The sequence below is a fragment of the Oncorhynchus keta genome, chromosome 16 (assembly GCF_023373465.1).
Source record: "Oncorhynchus keta strain PuntledgeMale-10-30-2019 chromosome 16, Oket_V2, whole genome shotgun sequence".
Classification (NCBI taxonomy): domain Eukaryota; kingdom Metazoa; phylum Chordata; class Actinopteri; order Salmoniformes; family Salmonidae; genus Oncorhynchus; species Oncorhynchus keta.
This window is the reverse complement of record NC_068436.1, coordinates 20,228,586-20,248,585: the sequence shown is the minus strand read 5'-3', so window position 1 is coordinate 20,248,585 and position 20,000 is coordinate 20,228,586. Positions and strand designations below refer to the sequence as shown.

At 45.2% G+C, this 20,000-nt stretch overlaps 1 pseudogene; it reads right to left on the bottom strand.

Moving 5' to 3' along the window:
* Positions 1–20,000, bottom strand: part of LOC127908033 (dynein axonemal heavy chain 6-like) — a 60,875-nt pseudogene that overhangs the window by 22,241 nt on the left and 18,634 nt on the right.

Genomic DNA, 20,000 nt, shown 5'->3' with positions numbered 1-20,000 from the left:
GTTGAGAGGAGTGGCTAAGGTTGAGAGGAGTGGCTAAGGTTGAGAGGAGTGGCTAAGGTTGAGAGGAGTGGCTAAGGTTGAGAGGAGTGGCTAAGGTTGAGAGGAGTGGCGAGGGTTGAGAGGAGTGGCTAAGGTTGAGAGGAGTGGCTAAGGTTGAGAGGAGTGGCTAAGGTTGAGAGGAGTGGCTAAGGTTGAGAGGAGTGGCTAAGGTTGAGAGGAGTGGCTAAGGTTGAGAGGAGTGGCTAAGGTTGAGAGGAGTGGCTAAGGTTGAGAGGAGTGGCTAAGGTTGAGAGGAGTGGCTAAGGTTGAGAGGACAATCTGTCCAAAGACGCAAACAGGAAATAACGGAATTGCTGAGGATCCATAAATAACTCAACAGAGCCTTGAGAATCCAATACTGTTTCAATTTAGACAACCCGAGATTATGCTCTAGAACCTAAGACTGAGTTGTAGAACTAAGTCTGAGATTGTAGAACCTAAGACTGAGATTCTAGAACCAAAGACTGAGATTCTAGAACCAAAGACTGAGATTCTAGAACCTAAGACTGAGTTTCATCATCTAAAACGGAGTTTCATATTCTAAGACTGAGTTCCAGAATCTAAAATGGAGTAGTAGAACCTAAGTTTGAGTTGTAGAATCTATTGCCTGTGTGTAAAGGTGAGCGTTACCTTGACAGAGTTCTGGAGGACGGTGACAGGAACACCTTGGTGGGCATGGAGCTCAGGAACAACCTGAAGTTCTCATGGATCACCGTGTCTAACAGGGAGGAGGTGACAGAATGAGTCAGTAGACATAAACACAGCACACACACATAGGGTCAGTCCAGTCCATAGCGTGTCGTAGAGAGGTCCAGCAGCACAGGACAGCCGCAGGTGCAGGGTGTGTGTGTGAGAGCCATTCAAATCCCCATTCATCCTGTGTCCTGACCTAACCACACAGCAACACCTCACACCACCTGATACCCAGGTACATACAGTTGAAGTTTACATCACTTAGGTTGGAGTCATTAAAACTATTTTTTCAACCACTCCACACATTTCTTGTAAACAAACTATAGTTTTGGCAAGTCGGTTAGGACATCTACTTTGTTTTGTTTTATTTATTTATTTTTTATTTGACCTTTTATTTAACTAGGCAATTCAGTTAAGAACAAATCCTACATCCTACCTATATGACCTAGGATGTCATATACTGTAGGGAATATGGTCAATATAAATGGTGCGTGTGTGTGTAGGGTGTGTGTGTGTAGGGTGTCTATATGTAGGGGGTGTGTGTGTGTAGGGTGTCTGTATGTAGGGTGTGTGTGTGTGTAGGGTGTCTGTATGTAGGGGGTGTGTGTGTGTTTAGGGTGTCTGTATGTAGGGTGTGTGTGTTTAGGGTGTCTGTATGTAGGGTGTGTGTGTGTTTAGGGTTTATGTATGCAGGGTGTCTGTATGTAGGGGTGTGTGTTTAGGGTGTCTGTATGTAGGGTGTGTGTGTTTAGGGTGTCTGTATGTAGGGTGTCTATATGTAGGGTGTGTGTGTGTGTTTAGGGTGTCTGTATGTTTAGGGTCTGTATATCTGTGTGTGTTTTAGGGTGTCTGTATGTAGGGTGTCTATATGTAGGGTGTGTGTGTGTGTGTGTGTTTAGGGTGTCTGTATGTAGGGTGTCTATATGTAGGGTGTGTGTGTGTGTTTAGGGTGTCTGTATGTAGGGTGTGTGTGTGTTTAGGGTGTCTGTATGTAGGGTGTGTGTGTGTGTGTTTAGGGTGTCTGTATGTAGGGGTGTGTGTGTTTAGGGTGTGCTTAGGGTGTGTTTAGGGTGTCCAATTTGTAGGCTCTGGATAGAGCGTCTGCTAAATGACTTAAATATAAATGTAAATGTGTCTGTATGTAGGGTGTGTGTGTGTGTGTGTGTGTGTGTTTTAGGGTGTCTGTATGTAGGGCGTCTATATGTAGGGTGTGTGTGTGTGTTTATGGTGTCTGTATGTAGGGGTGTGTGTGTTTTAGGGTGTCTGTATGTAGGTTGTGTGTATGGGTGTGTGTGTGTAGGGTGTCTGTGTGTGGGGTGTGTGTGTGTGTTTAGGGTGTCTATATGTAGGGTGTGTGTGTTTAGGGTGTCTGTGTGTAGGGTGTGTGTGTTTAGGGTGTCTGTATGTAGGGTGTGTCTATATGTAGTGTGTGTGTGTGTTTAGGTGTCTATATTTAGGGTGTGTGTGTGTTGTAGGGTGTCTGTATGTAGGGTGTGTGTGTATTTAGGGTGTCTATATGTAGGGTGTGTGTGTGTGTTTAGGGTGTCTGTATGTAGGGTGTGTGTGTGTGTTTAGGGTGTCTATATGTAGGGTGTGTGAGTTTAGGGTGTCTATATGTAGGGTGTGTGTGTGTGTTTAGGGTGTCTGTATGTAGGGTGTGTGTGTGTTTAGGGTGTCTGTATGTAGGGCGTCTATATGTAGGGTGTGTGTGTGTGTGTTTAGGGTGTCTGTATGTAGGGTGTGTGTGTGTTTAGGGTGTCTGTATGTAGGGTGTGTGTGTGTGTTTAGGGTGTCTGTGTGTAGGGTGTGTGTGTGTTTTAGGGTGTCTGTATGTAGGGTGTGTGTGTGTGTTTAGGGTGTCTGTATGTAGGGTGTGTGTGTGTGTTTAGGGTGTCTGTATGTAGGGTGTGTGTGTTTAGGGTGTCTGTATGTAGGGTGTGTGTGTGTGTTTAGGGTGTCTGTATGTAGGGTGTCTATATGTAGGGTGTGTGTGTGTGTTTAGGGTGTCTGTATGTAGGGTGTGTGTGTGTTTAGGGTGTCTGTATGTAGGGTGTCTATATGTAGGGTGTGTGTGTGTGTGTTTAGGGTGTCTGTATGTAGGGTGTGTGTGTTTAGGGTGTCTGTATGTATGGTGTGTGTGTGTTTAGGGTTTCTGTATGTAGGGTGTGTGTGTGTTTAGGGTGTCTGTATGTAGGGTGTCTATATGTAGGGTGTGTGTGTGTGTGTGTTTAGGGTGTCTGTATGTAGGGCGTCTATATGTAGGGTGTGTGTGTGTTTTTATGGTGTCTGTATGTAGGAGGTGTGTGTGTTTAGGGTGTCTGTATGTAGGGTGTGTGTGTGTAGGGTGTCTGTATGTAGGGTGTGTGTATGTAGGGTGTGTGTGTGTGTGGGTGTGTGTGTGTGTGTTTAGGGTGTCTATATGTAGGGTGTGTGTGTGTTTAGGGTGTCTGTGTGTAGGGGGTGTGTGTGTGTTTAGGGTGTCTATATGTAGGGTGTGTCTATATGTAGTGTGTGTGTGTTTAGGGTGTCTATATTTAGGGTGTGTGTGTGTTTAGGGTGTCTGTATGTAGGGTGTGTGTGTGTGTTTAGGGTGTCTATATGTAGGGTGTGTGTGTGTTTAGGGTGTCTGTATGTAGGGTGTGTGTGTGTGTTTAGGGTGTCTATATGTAGGGGTGTGTGTGTAGGGTGTCTATATGTAGGGTGTGTGTGTGTTTAAGGTGTCTATATGTAGGGGTGTGTGTGTTTAGGGTGTCTATATGTAGGGTGTGTGTGTGTTTAAGGTGTCTATATGTAGGGGGTGTGTGTGTGTGTCTATATGTAGGGTGTGTGTGTGTTTAGGTGTCTATATGTAGGGGTGTGTGTGTAGGGTGTCTATATGTAGGGTGTGTGTGTGTGTGTTTAGGGTGTCTATATGTAGGGTGTGTGTGTTTTAGGGTGTCTCTATGTAGGGGTGTGTCTATATGTAGGGTGTGTGTGTACAGTGTGTGTCTGTATGTAGGGTGTGTGTGTTTAGGTGTGTCTGTATAGGGTGTAGGGTGTGTGTGTTTTTAGGTGTCTGTGTGTAGGGTGTGTGTGTGTGTGTTTAGGGTGTCTGTGTGTAGGGTGTGTGTGTGTAGGGTGTGTGTGTTTAGGGTGTCTGTGTGTAGGGTGTGTGTGTGTAGGGTGTGTGTGTTTAGGGTGTCTGTATGTAGTGTATGTTTAGGGTGTCTATATGTAGGGTGTGTGTGTAGGGTGTCTGTGTGTAGGGTGTTTGTAGGGTGTCTGTATGTAGTGTATGTTTAGGGTGTCTATATGTAGGGTGTGTGTGTAGGGTGTCTGTGTGTAGGGTGTGTGTGTGTAGGGTGTGTGTGTAGGGTGTCTGTATGTAGTGTATGTTTAGGGTGTCTATATGTAGGGTGTGTGTGTGGGTGTCTGTGTGTAGGGTGTGTGTGTAGGGTGTCTGTGTGTAGGGTGTGTGTGTGTAGGGTGTGTGTGTAGGGTGTCTGTGTGTAGGGTGTGTGTGTGTAGGGTGTGTGTGTGTAGGGTGTCTGTATGTAGTGTATGTTTAGGGTATCTATATGTAGGGTGTGTGTGTGTAGGGTGTGTGTGTAGGGTGTCTATATGTAGTGTGTGTGTGGGTGTGTGTGTAGGGTGTGTCTAAATAATAAATAATAGTGTGTGTGTAGGGGGTCTATATGTAGGGTGTCTGTCATGTGTGTGTGTTCTAGGGTGTGTCTATATGTAGGGTGTCTATACCCTGTAGTGTGTAGTGTGTCTGTAACTGTGTGTAGGGTGTCTGTAGGTAGTGTGTGTGTGTAGGGTGTCTGTAGGTAGTGTGTGTGTGTAGGGTGTGTGTATGTAGTGTGTGTGTAGGGTGTCTGTAGGTGTGTGTGTGTAGGGTGTCTGTAGGTAGTGTGTGTGTGTAGGGTGTGTGTATGTAGTGTGTGTGTAGGGTGTCTGTAGGTAGTGTGTGTGTAGGGTGTCTGTAGGTAGTGTGTGTGTGTGTAGGGTGTGTGTATATGTAGTGTGTGTGTGTGTGTGTGTGTGTGTGTAGTGTGTGTGTAGGGTGTCTGTATGTAGTGTGTGTTTAGGGTGTCTATATGTAGGGTGTCTATATGTAGGGTGTGTGTGTAGGGTAGGTGGTGTGTGTGTGTAGGGTGTGTGTAGTGTAGTTTATGGTATCTATATGTAGTGTGTGTGTGTGTAGGGTGTGTGTGTGTAGGGTGTGTCTATATGTAGTGTGTCTGTGTGTAGGGTGTGTGTGTAGGGTGTGTCTGTATTAGGGTGTGTGTGTGTTTAGGGTGTCTGTATGTAGGGTGTGTGTGTGTTTAGGGTGTCTATATGTAGGGTGTGTGAGTTTAGGGTGTCTATATGTAGGGTGTGTGTGTGTGTTTAGGGTGTCTGTATGTAGGGGTGTGTGTGTGTTTAGGGTGTCTGTATGTAGGGCGTCTATATGTAGGGTGTGTGTGTGTGTGTTTAGGGTGTCTGTATGTAGGGTGTGTGTGTGTTTAGGGTGTCTGTATGTAGGGTGTGTGTGTGTGTTTAGGGTGTCTGTATGTAGGGTGTGTGTGTGTGTTTAGGGTGTCTGTATGTAGGGTGTGTGTGTTTAGGGTGTCTGTATGTAGGGTGTCTATATGTAGGGTGTGTGTGTGTGTTTAGGGTGTCTGTATGTAGGGTGTGTGTGTGTTTAGGGTGTCTGTATGTAGGGTGTGTGTGTGTGTTTAGGGTGTCTGTATGTAGGGTGTCTATATGTAGGGTGTGTGTGTGTGTTTAGGGTGTCTGTATGTAGGGTGTGTGTGTGTTTAGGGTGTCTGTATGTAGGGTGTCTATATGTAGGGTGTGTGTGTGTGTTTAGGGTGTCTGTATGTAGGGTGTGTGTGTGTTTAGGGTGTCTGTATGTAGGGTGTGTGTGTGTGTTTAGGGTGTCTGTATGTAGGGTGTGTGTGTTTAGGGTGTCTGTATGTAGGGTGTCTATATGTAGGGTGTGTGTGTGTGTGTTTAGGGTGTCTGTATGTAGGGTGTCTATATGTAGGGTGTGTGTGTGTGTTTAGGGTGTCTGTATGTAGGGGGTGTGTGTGTTTAGGGTGTCTGTATGTACGGTGTGTGTGTAGGGTGTGTGTGTGTGTAGGGTGTCTGTGTGTGTGGGGTGTGTGTGTGTGTTTAGGGTGTCTATATGTAGGGTGTGTGTGTTTAGGGTGTCTGTGTGTAGGGTGTGTGTGTGTGTGTTTAGGGTGTCTGTATGTAGGGTGTGTCTATATGTAGGGTGTGTGTGTGTGTTTAGGGTGTCTGTATGTAGGGTGTGTGTGTGTTTAGGGTGTCTGTATGTAGGGTGTGTGTGTGTGTTTAGGGTGTCTATATTTAGGGTGTGTGTGTGTTTAGGGTGTCTGTATGTAGGGTGTGTGTGTGTGTTTAGGGTGTCTATATGTAGGGTGTGTGTGTGTAGGGTGTCTATATGTAGGGTGTGTGTGTGTGTTGTTTAGGTGTCTATATGTAGGGGTGTGTGTGTAGGGTGTCTATATGTAGGGTGTGTGTGTGTTTAAGGTGTCTATGTATGTAGGGGTGTGTGTGTAGGGTGTCTATATGTAGGGGTGTGTGTGTTTAAGGTGTCTATATGTAGGGTGTGTGTGTAGGGTGTCTATATGTAGGGTGTGTGTGTGTGTGTTTAGGGTGTCTATATGTAGGGTGTGTGTGTTTAGGGTGTCTATATGTAGGGTGTGTGAGTTTAGGGTGTCTATATGTAGGGTGTGTGTGTGTGTTTAGGGTGTCTGTATGTAGGGTGTGTGTGTGTTTAGGGTGTCTGTATGTAGGGTGTCTATATGTAGGGTGTGTGTGTGTGTGTGTTTAGGGTGTCTGTATGTAGGGTGTGTGTGTGTTGTAGGGTGTCTGTATGTAGGGTGTGTGTGTGTTTAGGGTGTCTGTATGTAGGGGGTGTGTGTGTGTTTAGGGTGTCTGTATGTGGGTGTGTGTGTGTTTAGGGTGTCTGTATGTAGGGTGTCTATATGTAGGGTGTGTGTGTGTGTTTAGGGTGTCTGTATGTAGGGTGTGTGTGTGTTTAGGGTGTCTGTATGTAGGGTGTGTGTGTGTGTGTGTTTAGGGTGTCTGTATGTAGGGTGTCTATATGTAGGGTGTGTGTGTGTGTTTAGGGTGTCTGTATGTAGGGTGTGTGTGTGTTTAGGGTGTCTGTATGTAGGGTGTCTATATGTAGGGTGTGTGTGTGTGTTTAGGGTGTCTGTATGTAGGGTGTGTGTGTGTTTAGGGTGTCTGTATGTAGGGTGTGTGTGTGTGTTTAGGGTGTCTGTATGTAGGGGGTGTGTGTGTTTAGGGTGTCTGTATGTAGGGTGTCTATATGTAGGGTGTGTGTGTGTGTTTAGGGTGTCTGTATGTAGGGCGTCTATATGTAGGGTGTGTGTGTGTTTTATGGTGTCTGTATGTAGGGGTGTGTGTGTTTAGGGTGTCTGTATGTAGGGTGTGTGTGTGTTTAGGGTGTCTGTATGTAGGGTGTGTGTGTAGTGTGTGTGTAGGGTGTGTGTGTGTGTTTAGGGTGTCTATATGTAGGGTGTGTGTGTTTAGGGTGTCTGTGTGTAGGGTGTGTGTGTGTGTTTTAGGGTGTCTGTATGTAGGGTGTGTCTATATGTAGTGTGTGTTTAGGGTGTCTATATTTAGGGTGTGTGTGTGTTTAGGGTGTCTGTATGTAGGGTGTGTGTGTGTGTTTAGGGTGTCTATATGTAGGGTGTGTGTGTGTTTAGGGTGTCTGTATGTAGGGTGTGTGTGTGTGTTTAGGGTGTCTATATGTAGGGGTGTGTGTGTTTAGGGTGTCTATATGTAGGGTGTGTGTGTGTTTAAGGTGTCTATATGTAGGGGTGTGTGTGTGGGTGTCTATGTGTAGGGTGTGTGTGTGTTTAAGGTGTCTATATGTAGGGTGTGTGTGTGTAGGGTGTCTGTATGTAGGGTGTGTGTGTGTTTAAGGTGTCTATATGTAGGGTGTGTGTGTAGGGTGTCTATATGTAGGGTGTGTGTGTGTGTGTTTAGGGTGTCTATATGTAGGGTGTGTGTGTTTTAGGGTGTCTCTATGTAGGGGTGTGTCTATATGTAGGGTGTGTGTGTCTACAGTGTGTGTCTGTATGTAGGGTGTGTGTGTGTAGGTGTGTGTGTATAGGGTGTAGGGTGTGTGTGTAGGGTGTCTGTGTGTAGGGTGTAGGGTGTGTGTGAACGGGTGTCTGTGTGTAGGGTGTGTGTGTGTAGGGTGTGTGTGTGTTTAGGTGTCTGTGTGTAGGGTGTGTGTGTGTAGGGTGTGTGTGTAGGGTGTCTGTATGTAGTGTATGTTTAGGGTGTCTATATGTAGGGTGTGTGTGTAGGGTGTCTGTGTGTAGGGTGTGTGTGTAGGGTGTCTGTGTGTAGGGTGTGTGTGTGTAGGGTGTCTGTGTAGGGTGTCTGTGTGTAGGGTGTGTGTGTGTTTAGGTGTGTGTGTGTAGGGTGTGTGTGTGTTTTAGGGTGTCTGTATGTAGTGTGTGTGTTTAGGGTATCTATATGTAGTGTGTGTGTGTGTAGGGTGTGTGTGTTTAGGGTGTCTGTATGTAGTGTGTGTGTAGGGTTGTAGGGTGTCTATATGTAGTGTGTGTGTGGGGTTATAGGGTGTCTGTATGTAGTGTGTGTGTAGTGTGTGTCTTTAGGGTGTCTATATGTAGGGTGTGTAGTGTGTATGTGTGTGTGTAGGGTGTCTGTAGGTAGTGTGTGTGTGTAGGGTGTCTGTAGGTAGTGTGTGTGTGTAGGGTGTGTGTATGTAGTGTGTGTGTAGGGTGTCTGTAGGTAGTGTGTGTGTAGGGTGTCTGTAGGTAGTGTGTGTGTGTTTAGGGTGTGTGTATGTAGTGTGTGTGTAGGGTGTCTGTAGGTAGTGTGTGTGTAGGGTGTCTGTAGGTAGTGTGTGTGTGTAGGGTGTGTGTATATGTAGTGTGTGTGTGTGTGTGTTGTAGGGTGTGTGTGTAGGGTGTCTGTATGTAGTGTATGTTTAGGGTGTCTATATGTAGGGTGTGTGTGTGGGTTTAGGTGGTGTGTGTGTGTAGGGTGTGTGTAGTGTATGTTTATGGTATCTATATGTAGTGTGTGTGTGTGTAGGGTGTGTGTAGGGTGTGTCTATATGTAGTGTGTGTGTGTGTAGGGTGTGTGTGTGGGTGTGTCTATATGTAGTGTGTGTGTAGGGGTCTATATGTAGTGTGTCTGTATTTAGTGTGTGTAGGGTGTGTCTATATGTAGTGTGTGTGTAGGGTGTCTGTAGGTAGTGTGTGTGTAGGGTGTCTGTAGGTAGTGTGTGTGTGTAGGGTGTGTGTATGTAGTGTGTGTGTAGGGTGTCTGTAGGTAGTGTGTGTGTAGGGTGTCTGTAGGTAGTGTGTGTGTAGGGTGTCTGTAGGTAGTGTGTGTGTAGGGTGTCTGTAGGTAGTGTGTGTGTAGGGGTTCTGACCCGGCTCAGTGAAGGTCTTGATAAGTTCCTCCATGGCTAACATCCAGGACACAGCCAGGTGACAGTTCTGGAGGAAGATCCAGTTACCGCTCTTCAGAGCTTCCAGAATCATCTTCTCAGCTATAGGACCCTGACCCTGACCTAGAGAGATAGACCTCACCCTGGAGAGAGATACAGAGGGTTAACACTGAGAGACCATGACCTAGAGATAGATCACCCTGGAGAGAGATACAGAGTTAACACTGAGAGACCCTGACCTAGAGAGATAGACCTCACTCTGGAGAGAGATAATGGGGTTAACACTGAGAGACCCTGACCTAGAGAGATAGACCTCACCCTGGAGAGAGATACAGGGGTTAACACTGAGAGACCCTGACCTAGAGAGATAGACCTCACCCTGGAGAGAGATACAGAGGGTTAACACTGAGAGACCCTGACCTAGAGAGATAGACCTCACCCTGGAGAGAGATACAGAGGGTTAACACTGAGAGACCCTGACCTAGAGAGATAGACCTCACTCTGGAGAGAGATAAAGAGGGTTAACACTGAGTTGACCTAGAGAGATAGACTCTGGAGAGAGATACAGAGGGTTAACACTGAGAGACCTGACATAGAGAGATAGACCTCACCCTGGAGAGAGATACAGAGGGTTAACACTGAGACCCTGACCTAGAGAGATAGACCTCACCCTGGAGAGAGATACAGAGGGTTAACACTGAGAGACCCTGACCTAGAGAGATAGACACTGAGAGACCCTGACAGAGAGATAGACCCTGGAGAGAGATACAGAGGGTTAACACTGAGAGACCATGACCTAGAGAGATAGACCTCACCCTGGAGAGAGATACAGAGGGTTAACACTGAGAGACCCTGACCTAGAGAGATATACCTCACCCTGGAGAGAGAGATACATAGAGACAGAGGGTTAACACTGAGAGACCCTGACCTAGAGTGATAGACCTCACCCTGGAGAGAGACATAGGGTTAATACTGAGAGACCCTGACCTAGAGATAGACCTCACCCTGGAGAGAGATACAGAGGGTTAACACTGAGAGACCCTGACCTAGAGATAGACCTCACCCTGGAGAGAGATACAGAGGGTTAACACTGAGAGACCCTGACCTAGAGATATACCTCACCCTGGAGAGAGAGACAGAGGTTAATACTGAGAGACCCTGACCTAGAGAGATAGACCTCACCCTGGAGAGAGATACATGGGGTTAACACTGAGAGACCCTGACCTAGAGAGACAGACCTCACCCTGGAGAGAGATACATGGGGTTAACACTGAGAGACCCTGACCTAGAGAGATAGACCTCACCCTGGAGAGAGATACAGAGGGTTAACACTGAGAGACCCTGACCTAGAGAGATAGACCTCACTCTGGAGAGAGATACAGAGTTAATACTGAGAGACCCTGACCTAGAGAGATTGACCTCACCCTGGAGAGAGATACAGAGGGTTAACACTGAGAGACCCTGACCTAGAGAGATAGACCTCACCCTGGAGAGAGATACAGAGGGTTAACACTGAGAGACCCTGACCTAGAGAGATAGACCTCACCCTGGAGAGAGATACAGAGGGTTAACACTGAGAGACCCTGACCTAGAGATAGACCTCACCCTGGAGAGAGACAGAGTTAATACTGAGAGACCCTGACCTAGAGAGATAGACCTCACCCTGGAGAGAGAGACAGAGGGTTAACACTGAGAGACCCTGACCTAGAGAGATAGACCTCACCCTGGAGAGTGAGACATGGGGTTAATACTGAGAGACAGAGAGTTAATACTGGGAGACAGAGAGTTAATACTGAGAGACAGAGAGTTAATACTGAGAGACAGAGAGTTAATACTGAGAGACAGAGAGTTAATACTGAGAGACAGAGTTAATACTGAGATACAGAGAGTTAATACTGAGAGACAGTGAGTTAATACTGAGAGACCCTGAGAGACAGAGAGATAGAGAGACAGAGAGTCACCCTGAGAGACAGAGATACAGAGAGACAGAGGGTTAACACTGAGAGACCCTGACCTAGAGAGTTAGACCTCACCCTGGAGAGAGATACAGAGGGTTAATACTGAGAGACAGAGAGTTAATACCCTGGAGAGACAGAGGGTTAACACTGAGAGACAGAGACCTAGAGAGATAGACCTACCCTGAGAGACAGAGATGGGGTTAACACTGAGAGACAGAGTTAAGAGATAGAGAGAGATAGACACTGAGAGACCCTGAACTAGAGAGATAGACCTCATACTGAGAGACAGAGGGTTAACACTGAGAGACCCTGAGAGAGATAATCACTGAGAGACAGAGGTTAACACTGAGAGACCATGACAGAGATAATAGAGAGACAGACCTTACCCTACTGAGAGACAGAGGTTAATACTGAGAGACAGAGAGATATATACTGAGAGACAGAGATAGGTTAATACTGAGAGACCCTGAGAGTTAGATCACCCTGAGAGAGAGACATAGGGTTAATAATGAGAGACAGAGAGTTAATACTGGAGAGAGATACAGAGACAGTTAATACTGAGAGACAGAGAGTTAATAGAGAGACAGACCTCACCCTGGACTGAGAGACAGAGTTAATACTGAGAGACAGAGAGATTATACTGAGAGACAGAGAGTTAATACTGAGAGACAGAGATAGACCTACCCTGGAGAGAGACAGAGAGTTAATACTGAGAGACAGAGAGTTAATACTGAGAGACAGAGTTGATACTGAGAGACAGAGAGTTAATACTGAGAGACAGAGAGTTAATACTGAGAGACAGAGAGTTAATACTGAGAGACAGAGTTAATACTGAGAGACAGAGAGTTAATACTGAGAGACAGAGATAATACTGAGAGACAGAGAGTTAATACTGAGAGACAGAGTTGATACTGAGAGACAGAGAGTTAATACTGAGAGACAGAGAGTTAATACTGAGAGACAGAGAGTTAATACTGAGAGACAGAGTTAATACTGAGAGACAGAGAGTTAATACTGAGAGACAGAGAGTTAATACTGAGAGACAGAGTTAATACTGAGACAGAGAGTTAATACTGAGAGACAGAGAGTTAATACTGAGAGACAGAGAGTTAATACTGAGAGACAGAGTTAATACTGAGAGACAGAGTTGATACTGAGAGACAGAGAGTTAATACTGAGAGACAGAGTTGATACTGAGAGACAGAGTTAATACTGAGAGACAGAGAGTTAATACTGAGAGACAGAGAGTTGATACTGAGAGACAGAGAGTTAATACTGAGAGACAGAGAGTTAATACTGAGAGACAGAGAGTTAATACTGAGAGACAGAGAGTTAATACTGAGAGACAGAGAGTTAATACTGAGAGACAGAGAGTTAATACTGAGAGACAGAGAGTTAATACTGAGAGACAGAGAGTTAATACTGAGAGACAGAGAGTTAATACTGAGAGACAGAGTTGATACTGAGAGACAGAGAGTTAATACTGAGAGACAGAGTTGAACTGAGAGACAGAGTTAGAGAGACAGAGTTAATACTGAGAGACAGAGAGTTAATACTGAGAGACAGAGAGTTAATACTGAGAGACAGAGTTAATACTGAGAGACAGAGTTGATACTGAGAGACAGAGAGTTAATACTGAGAGACAGAGAGTTAATACTGAGAGACAGAGTTAATACTGAGAGACAGAGAGTTAATACTGAGAGACAGAGAGTTAATACTGAGAGACAGAGAGTTAATACTGAGAGACAGAGTTAATACTGAGAGACAGAGAGTTAATACTGAGAGACAGAGAGTTAATACTGAGAGACAGAGAGTTAATACTGAGAGACAGAGATAATACTGAGCGACAGAGAGTTAATACTGAGAGACAGAGATAATACTGAGAGACAGAGAGGACCCTGACCTAGAGAGAGATTTGTATTGATTTATTTTTCATTGAACCTTTATTTAACTAGGCAAGTCAGTTAAGAACAAATTCTTATTTACAATGACGGCCTCCACCAGCCAAACCTGGACACATGATGAGAAAGAAGGACAAGTTGTTAATACTGAGATGCAGGGGACCGACATAGAGAGGGGAACAGTCTCAGAGAGGGGGACAGGGGTACCCAACTACCCCTCCCTCCCTCCCTCCCCCTTCTCCTCCATCCTCCCGCTGTCCCACCCCCTCACCTGTCCAGGTATCCCCTCTCCTTGGCGAAGCGTTGGAAGGCTCCCATGGGGTCTGATCCGGTACTGAGGATGAAGACCAGGGGGGTGGAGGGAGACATGTCACTGTAGAGAGTGGCCAGGTCAACAGGAGGGTTCTCTACAAACTGTTTCCCCAGGCTCACGATCACAAACTCTGTCACCGCAAACACCACCTAGAGGGAGGGAGGGAGAGTGGCAGGGAGAGTAAGTCAACTCCCTCCGGCTATCTACTCTGATTCCAGAGTACTCTCCTCTGAGTGTTTCAGAGAGCAGAATAACTGAATTTACAAACGTTCAACACTAGCTGAATATGGCCGCTGTCAGCAAACGTTGGCAAAAAAACATCATTAAAATGTTGCCAGCTGCACAGTTACAGTCACCAACACTCAGGGGGCGGCAGGGTAGCCTAGTGGTTAGAGCGTTGGACTCGTAACCGGAAGGTTGCAAGTTCAAATCCCCGAGCTGACAAGGTACAGATCTGTCGTTCTGCCCCTGAACAGACAGTTAACCCGCTGTTCCCAGGCCGTCATTGAAAATAAGAATTTGTTCTTAACTGACTTGCCTAGTTAAATAAATAAAATTAGAATAACATGAAAACAGCCTAACCAGCCCTGCTAGCTCAAGGAAAATGGTCAGAGTGAGGTGTTCTCTCATTATGTGTCTGGAAGTAGCTAGCCAGTTAGCTTGGGTGGTTGACGATAGTTGTGAGGTCAGAACGCTCGGCTCAAACCTAGCCCTCGCGCCAGAGCTCTGGATTTACCAACGTACAGTCTGACAACACTCTGGCACTCCAGATTGAATTTAAGAACACACCCTAAATAAAACAGATGGATGAACATAACTGCAAATATCGCTGTGTGGCCTGAAGGGCAACTCCTATCAAATATGACCATTGATATGCAACATACAATGAGAGAGATGCCAAGAAAACTGGCAGCCCTTTCCAGACAGACACACACACACACACCAACAACCCCCACTACCTTCTCCTCCATGAAGCTCTTGATGAGCACCAGTTTCTGGAAGGCCCCCAGTCTCTGATCCCAGTGACCCCTGACCCCGTTTGCCTTTTCCTTCTCTTCTTCAGACATCTCCTCTGAGTAGGGAGGCAGCTGGGAGTCAGACACGTAGCCCTGCCAGTTCTCTGGGTTGAAACACACTTCCAGACGACCTGGGAACACACACTCCAATATTAATCTACTTCTGTAGCTAGGCAGAAGAGTGTGTGTTCCCATTGACAACATTAGCATTGACATTGACATCATTAGCAGATTACAAGGTAGTGGTAATCTCTAGGTTATTTTAGCTGTGTTACTACTCTACCTAGTGGTAATCTCTAGGTTATTTTAGCTGTGTGTTACTCTACCTAGTGGTAATCTCTAGGTTATTTTAGCTGTGTTACTACTCTACCTAGTGGTAATCTCTGGGTTATTTTAGCTGTGTTACTACTCTACCTAGTGGTAATCTCTAGGTTATTTTAGCTGTGTTACTACTCTACCTAGTGGTAATCTCTAGGTTATTTTAGCTGTGTTACTACTCTACCTAGTGGTAATCTCTAGGTTATTTTAGCTGTGTTACTACTCTACCTAGTGGTAATCTCTAGGTTATTTTAGCTGTGTTACTACTCTACCTAGTGGTAATCTCTAGGTTATTTTAGCTGTGTTACTACTCTACCTAGTGGTAATCTCTAGGTTATTTTAGCTGTGTTACTACTCTACCTAGTGGTAATCTCTAGGTTATTTTAGCTGTGTTACTACTCTACCTAGTGGCTAATCTCTCGGTTATTTTAGCTGTGTTACTACTCTACCTAGTGGTAATCTCTAGGTTATTTTAGCTGTGTTACTACTCTACCTAGTGGTAATCTCTAGGTTATTTTAGCTGTGTTACTACTCTACCTAGTGGTAATCTCTAGGTTATTTTAGCTGTGTTACTACTCTACCTAGTGGTAATCTCTATGTTATTTTAGCTGTGTTACTACTCTACCTAGTGGTAATCTCTAGGTTATTTTAGTTGTGTGTTACTCTACCTAGTTTTATAGAGATGGGTGTCTAGGTTATTTTAGTTGTGTGTTACTACTCTACCTAGTTTTATAGAGATGGGTGTCTAGGTTATTTTAGTTGTGTGTTACTCTACCTAGTTTTATAGAGATGGGTGTCTAGGTTATTTTAGCTGTGTTACTACTCTACCTAGTGGTAATCTCTAGGTTATTTTAGCTGTGTTACTACTCTACCTAGTGGTAATCTCTAGGTTATTTTAGCTGTGTTACTACTCTACCTAGTGGTAATCTCTATGTTATTTTAGCTGTGTTACTACTCTACCTAGTGGTAATCTCTAGGTTATTTTAGCTGTGTTTACTCTACCTAGTGGTAATCTCTAGGTTATTTTAGCTGTGTTACTACTCTACCTAGTGGTAATCTCTAGGTTATTTTAGCTGTGTTACTACTCTACCTAGTGGATAATCTCTAGGTTATTTTAGTTGTGTTACTACTCTACCTAGTTTTAAGAGATCTGTCTAGGTTATTTTAGCTGTGTGTTACTCTACCTAGTTTTATAGAGATGGGTGGTTATTTTAGGTTATTTTAGTGGTAATCTCTAGGTTATTTTAGTTGTGTTACTCTACCTAGTTTTATAGAGATGGGTGTCTAGGTTATTTTAGTTGTGTGTTACTCTACCTAGTTTTATAGAGATGGGTGTCTAGGTTATTTTAGTTGTGTGTTACTCTACCTAGTTTTATAGAGATGGGTGTCTAGGTTATTTTAGTTGTGTGTTACTACTCTACCTAGTTTTATAGAGATGGGTGTCTAGGTTATTTTAGTTGTGTGTTACTCTACCTAGTTTTATAGAGATGGGTGTCTAGGTTATTTTAGTTGTGTGTTACTCTACCTAGTTTTATAGAGATGGGTGTCTAGGTTATTTTAGTTGTGTGTTACTACTCTACCTAGTTTTATAGAGATGGGTGTCTAGGTTATTTTAGTTGTGTGTTACTCTACCTAGTTTTATAGAGATGGGTGTCTAGGTTATTTTAGTTGTGTGTTACTACTCTACCTAGTTTTATAGAGATGGGTGTCTAGGTTATTTTAGTTGTGTGTTACTACTCTACCTAGTTTTATAGAGATGGGTGTCTAGGTTATTTTAGTTGTGTGTTACTACTCTACCTAGTTTTATAGAGATGGGTGTCTAGGTTATTTTAGTTGTGTGTTACTCTACCTAGTTTTATAGAGATGGGTGTCTAGGTTATTTTAGTTGTGTGTTACTCTACCTAGATTTATAGAGATGGGTGTCTAGGTTATTTTAGCTGTGTTACTACTCTACCTAGTTTTATAGAGATGGGTGTCTAGGTTATTTTAGCTGTGTGTTACTCTACCTAGTTTTATAGAGATGGGTGTCTAGGTTATTTTAGCTGTGTGTTACTCTACCTAGTTTTATAGAGATGGGTGTCTAGGTTATTTTAGTTGTGTGTTACTACTACCTAGTTTTATAGAGATGGGTGTCTAGAGATGGGTGTCTAGGTTATTTTAGTTGTGTTTTATAGAGATTTATTTTAGTTGTGTGTTACTCTACCTAGTTTTATAGAGATGGGTGTCTAGGTTATTTTAGTTGTGTGTTACTACTCTACGAGAGTTTTATAGAGATGGAGTGTCCAGGGGGATTTTAGTTTTATAGAGATGGGTGTCTAGGTTATTTTAGTTGTGTGTTACTCTACCTAGTTTTATAGAGATGGGTGTCTAGGTTATTTTAGTTGTGTGTTACTACTCTACCTAGTTTTATAGAGATGGGTGTCTAGGTTATTTTAGTTGTGTGTTACTACTCTACCTAGTTTTATAGAGATGGGTGTCTAGGTTATTTTAGTTGTGTGTTACTCTACCTAGTTTTATAGAGATGGGTGTCTAGGTTATTTTAGCTGTGTGTTACTCTACCTAGTTTTATAGAGATGGGTGTCTAGGTTATTTTAGTTGTGTGTTACTACTCTACCTAGTTTTATAGAGATGGGTGTCTAGGTTATTTTAGTTGTGTGTTACTACTCTACCTAGTTTTATAGAGATGGGTGTCTAGGTTATTTTAGTTGTGTGTTACTCTACCTAGTTTTATAGAGATGGGTGTCTAGGTTATTTTAGTTGTGTGTTACTCTACCTAGTTTTATAGAGATGGGTGTGGCGGTGATCTCTCTCTTGATGCCGTTGAAGCAGGGCAGAGTGTCCTCCAGCTCACAGCATGTCTGCCAGGTAAACTCTGACAGCCATGGCACCTCAGGCCTCTCTGGATGATCCTGGTGGGGGTGGGAGGGAGAGAGAGACAGGGGAGGGAGGGAGGGAGAGACAGGGGGGGTCTGGAAGAGACAGGGGGGAGGGAGGGAGAGACAGGGGGAGGGAGGGAGAGAGAGAGAGACAGGGGGAGGGAGGGAGAGAGAGAGAGACAGGGGGAGGGAGGGAGAGAGAGAGAGAGAGAGGGAGAAAGAGAAAGAGAGGGAGAGAGAGAGAGAGAGAGGGAGGAGGGAGGGAGAGAGAGCCAGCAGGGGAGGGAGGGAGAGAGAGACAGGGGGAGGGAGGGAGAGAGAGACAGGGGGAGGAAGGAGGGGGGAGGGAGAAAGAGAGAGAGAGAGAGAGATAGAGAGGGAGGAGGGAGGGAGAGGAGAGAGGGGGGAGGGAGGGAGAGAGAGACAGGGGGAGGGAAGAGACAGGGGGAGGGAGGGAGAGAGAGAGACAGGGGAGGGAGGGAGAGAGACAGGGGGAGGGAGGAGAGAGAGAGACAGGGGGAGGGAGGGAGAGAGAGAAACAGGGGGAGGGAGGGGAGAGAGAGAGAGGGGAGGGAGGGAGAGAGAGAGACAGACAGGAGGGAGGGAGGAGAGAGAGCCAGCCAGGGGGAGGGAGGGAGGAGAGAGAGAGCCAGGGGGAGGAGGGAAGAGAGAAGGAGTTGAGATAGAAGAGAATGATAGATAGAGGGGGGTGTGGAGAGGAGACAGAAGAGGAGGGAGGACAAGGGGACATTGGGTATTACGTGGAGAACCGAGGTGATGGATGGAGAAAAGATGAGGTGGGGGTGAAAAGAAGATAAGGACGGAGGACCAGGACATCATTTTAATGAGAATGGCCCCCCAATGGTTTAGGGTCCCAGTTTCAGACAAAGCGGCCATCTTTCCCCTGCTTAAATAACGACATATAGAGACAGACTAAACCACCCATTAGATATAGAGTCATTGAATAATACATTCAGCAATCCACTCTTGTCAGAACTCTTCAAAAAACCCTGCTCTAGAGAAAGATTATGAAGTCTGTGTCCCAACACACTGTTCTCAGGCTAGTTTAGTGTATGGCACACCTTATGATTAGAGTTAGAATGGGGGAGGGTTAGCTGATCCTAGATCTGTGTTTCTGGAGACAGCTAAGTCATTGACTACACACAGACACATGGGGACATCAGTATTCTACACACAGTCACAGGTTAGAGGGGACTCTCTCCCCTCTCTGTTTCTCTCCTGCAGAGCGGGAAAGAGGCTGACAAGCCCTCTGGTATACAGGCACTCTTAACTAGGAGATTTAAAATGATGCATTCCTAATGGGCTGAGTAAAGACTGCTGAGGGATAGAAGAAGTGGGAATCATTGTCTGGCTCAAGACATATCTTCATTTTAGGGAGAGATTCCAGACAGTCCTGTTATAGACCAGTGACAATTGACAGATTATCAACATTTATGTTGTGCTGCATATTACAACAAACCTGAGCCCTCTTTCTGGTTTGGGTTTGAACAGTAATATGATTGAATAAAGGGCTGAAATATAAACTCTATGATTGGTAAAGGTCTGAAATATAAACTCTATGATTGGTAAAGGTCTGAAATATAAACTCTATGATTGGTAAAGGGCTGAAATATAAACTCTATGATTGGTAAAGGGCTTGAAATATAAACTCTATGATTGGTAAAGGGCTTGAAATTCTTCCTGTGATTTGCTAAGAGCTCACATATCTATCATTTTTGACTGGCTTAGAGTGGACACTAGTTGCCTTTAATTGGCTGACAGTGGACGATAATCCCATTTGATTGGCTGACGGGTCCGTCAATCAACCTGACTACCTTGTCAAGGGGGGGCGCTCCTCGCAGGAAGTGCTGCCACTCTGCGTCAGTGACCTCGCCATGCTGGCGCATGATGTCCACACAAAGCATGAAGCTGTAATAACAAAAATAAGAATCATCATCATCATGAATATATTTGTAGAGCCCATTTGATACCCACAATGCAGCTTAAAGAAAAGGTCAAACCCCCTTTACCTGTAGATGGTCTTGTGCTGCTCAAACAGGCCACGGGATATGTTGGTGTAGCTGGTGAGCAGGGTCTGGTCCAGGAGGATCTGCAGGCGCTCTTCCAGAACACTGCTCTTCTCTGATATCTCTATGGTGGAGTTAAAGAGCTACAGGGGAGGGGGGTCAGAGAGAGAGCAGGGGAGAGGGAGGAAATTGGGGAAGAGGTGATCAGGGAGAGCAGGGGAGAAGGTGGGGAGGGGGGTCAGAGAGAGCAGGGGAGAGGGAGGATGTTGGGGAAGAGGTGATCAGGGAGAGCAGGGAGAGGGGGAAGGTGGGGAGGGGGTCAGAGAGAGAGCAGGTGAGAGGGAGGAAGGTGGGGAGGGGGATCAGAGAGAGCAGGTGAGAGGGAGGAAGGTGGGGAGGAGAGGGAG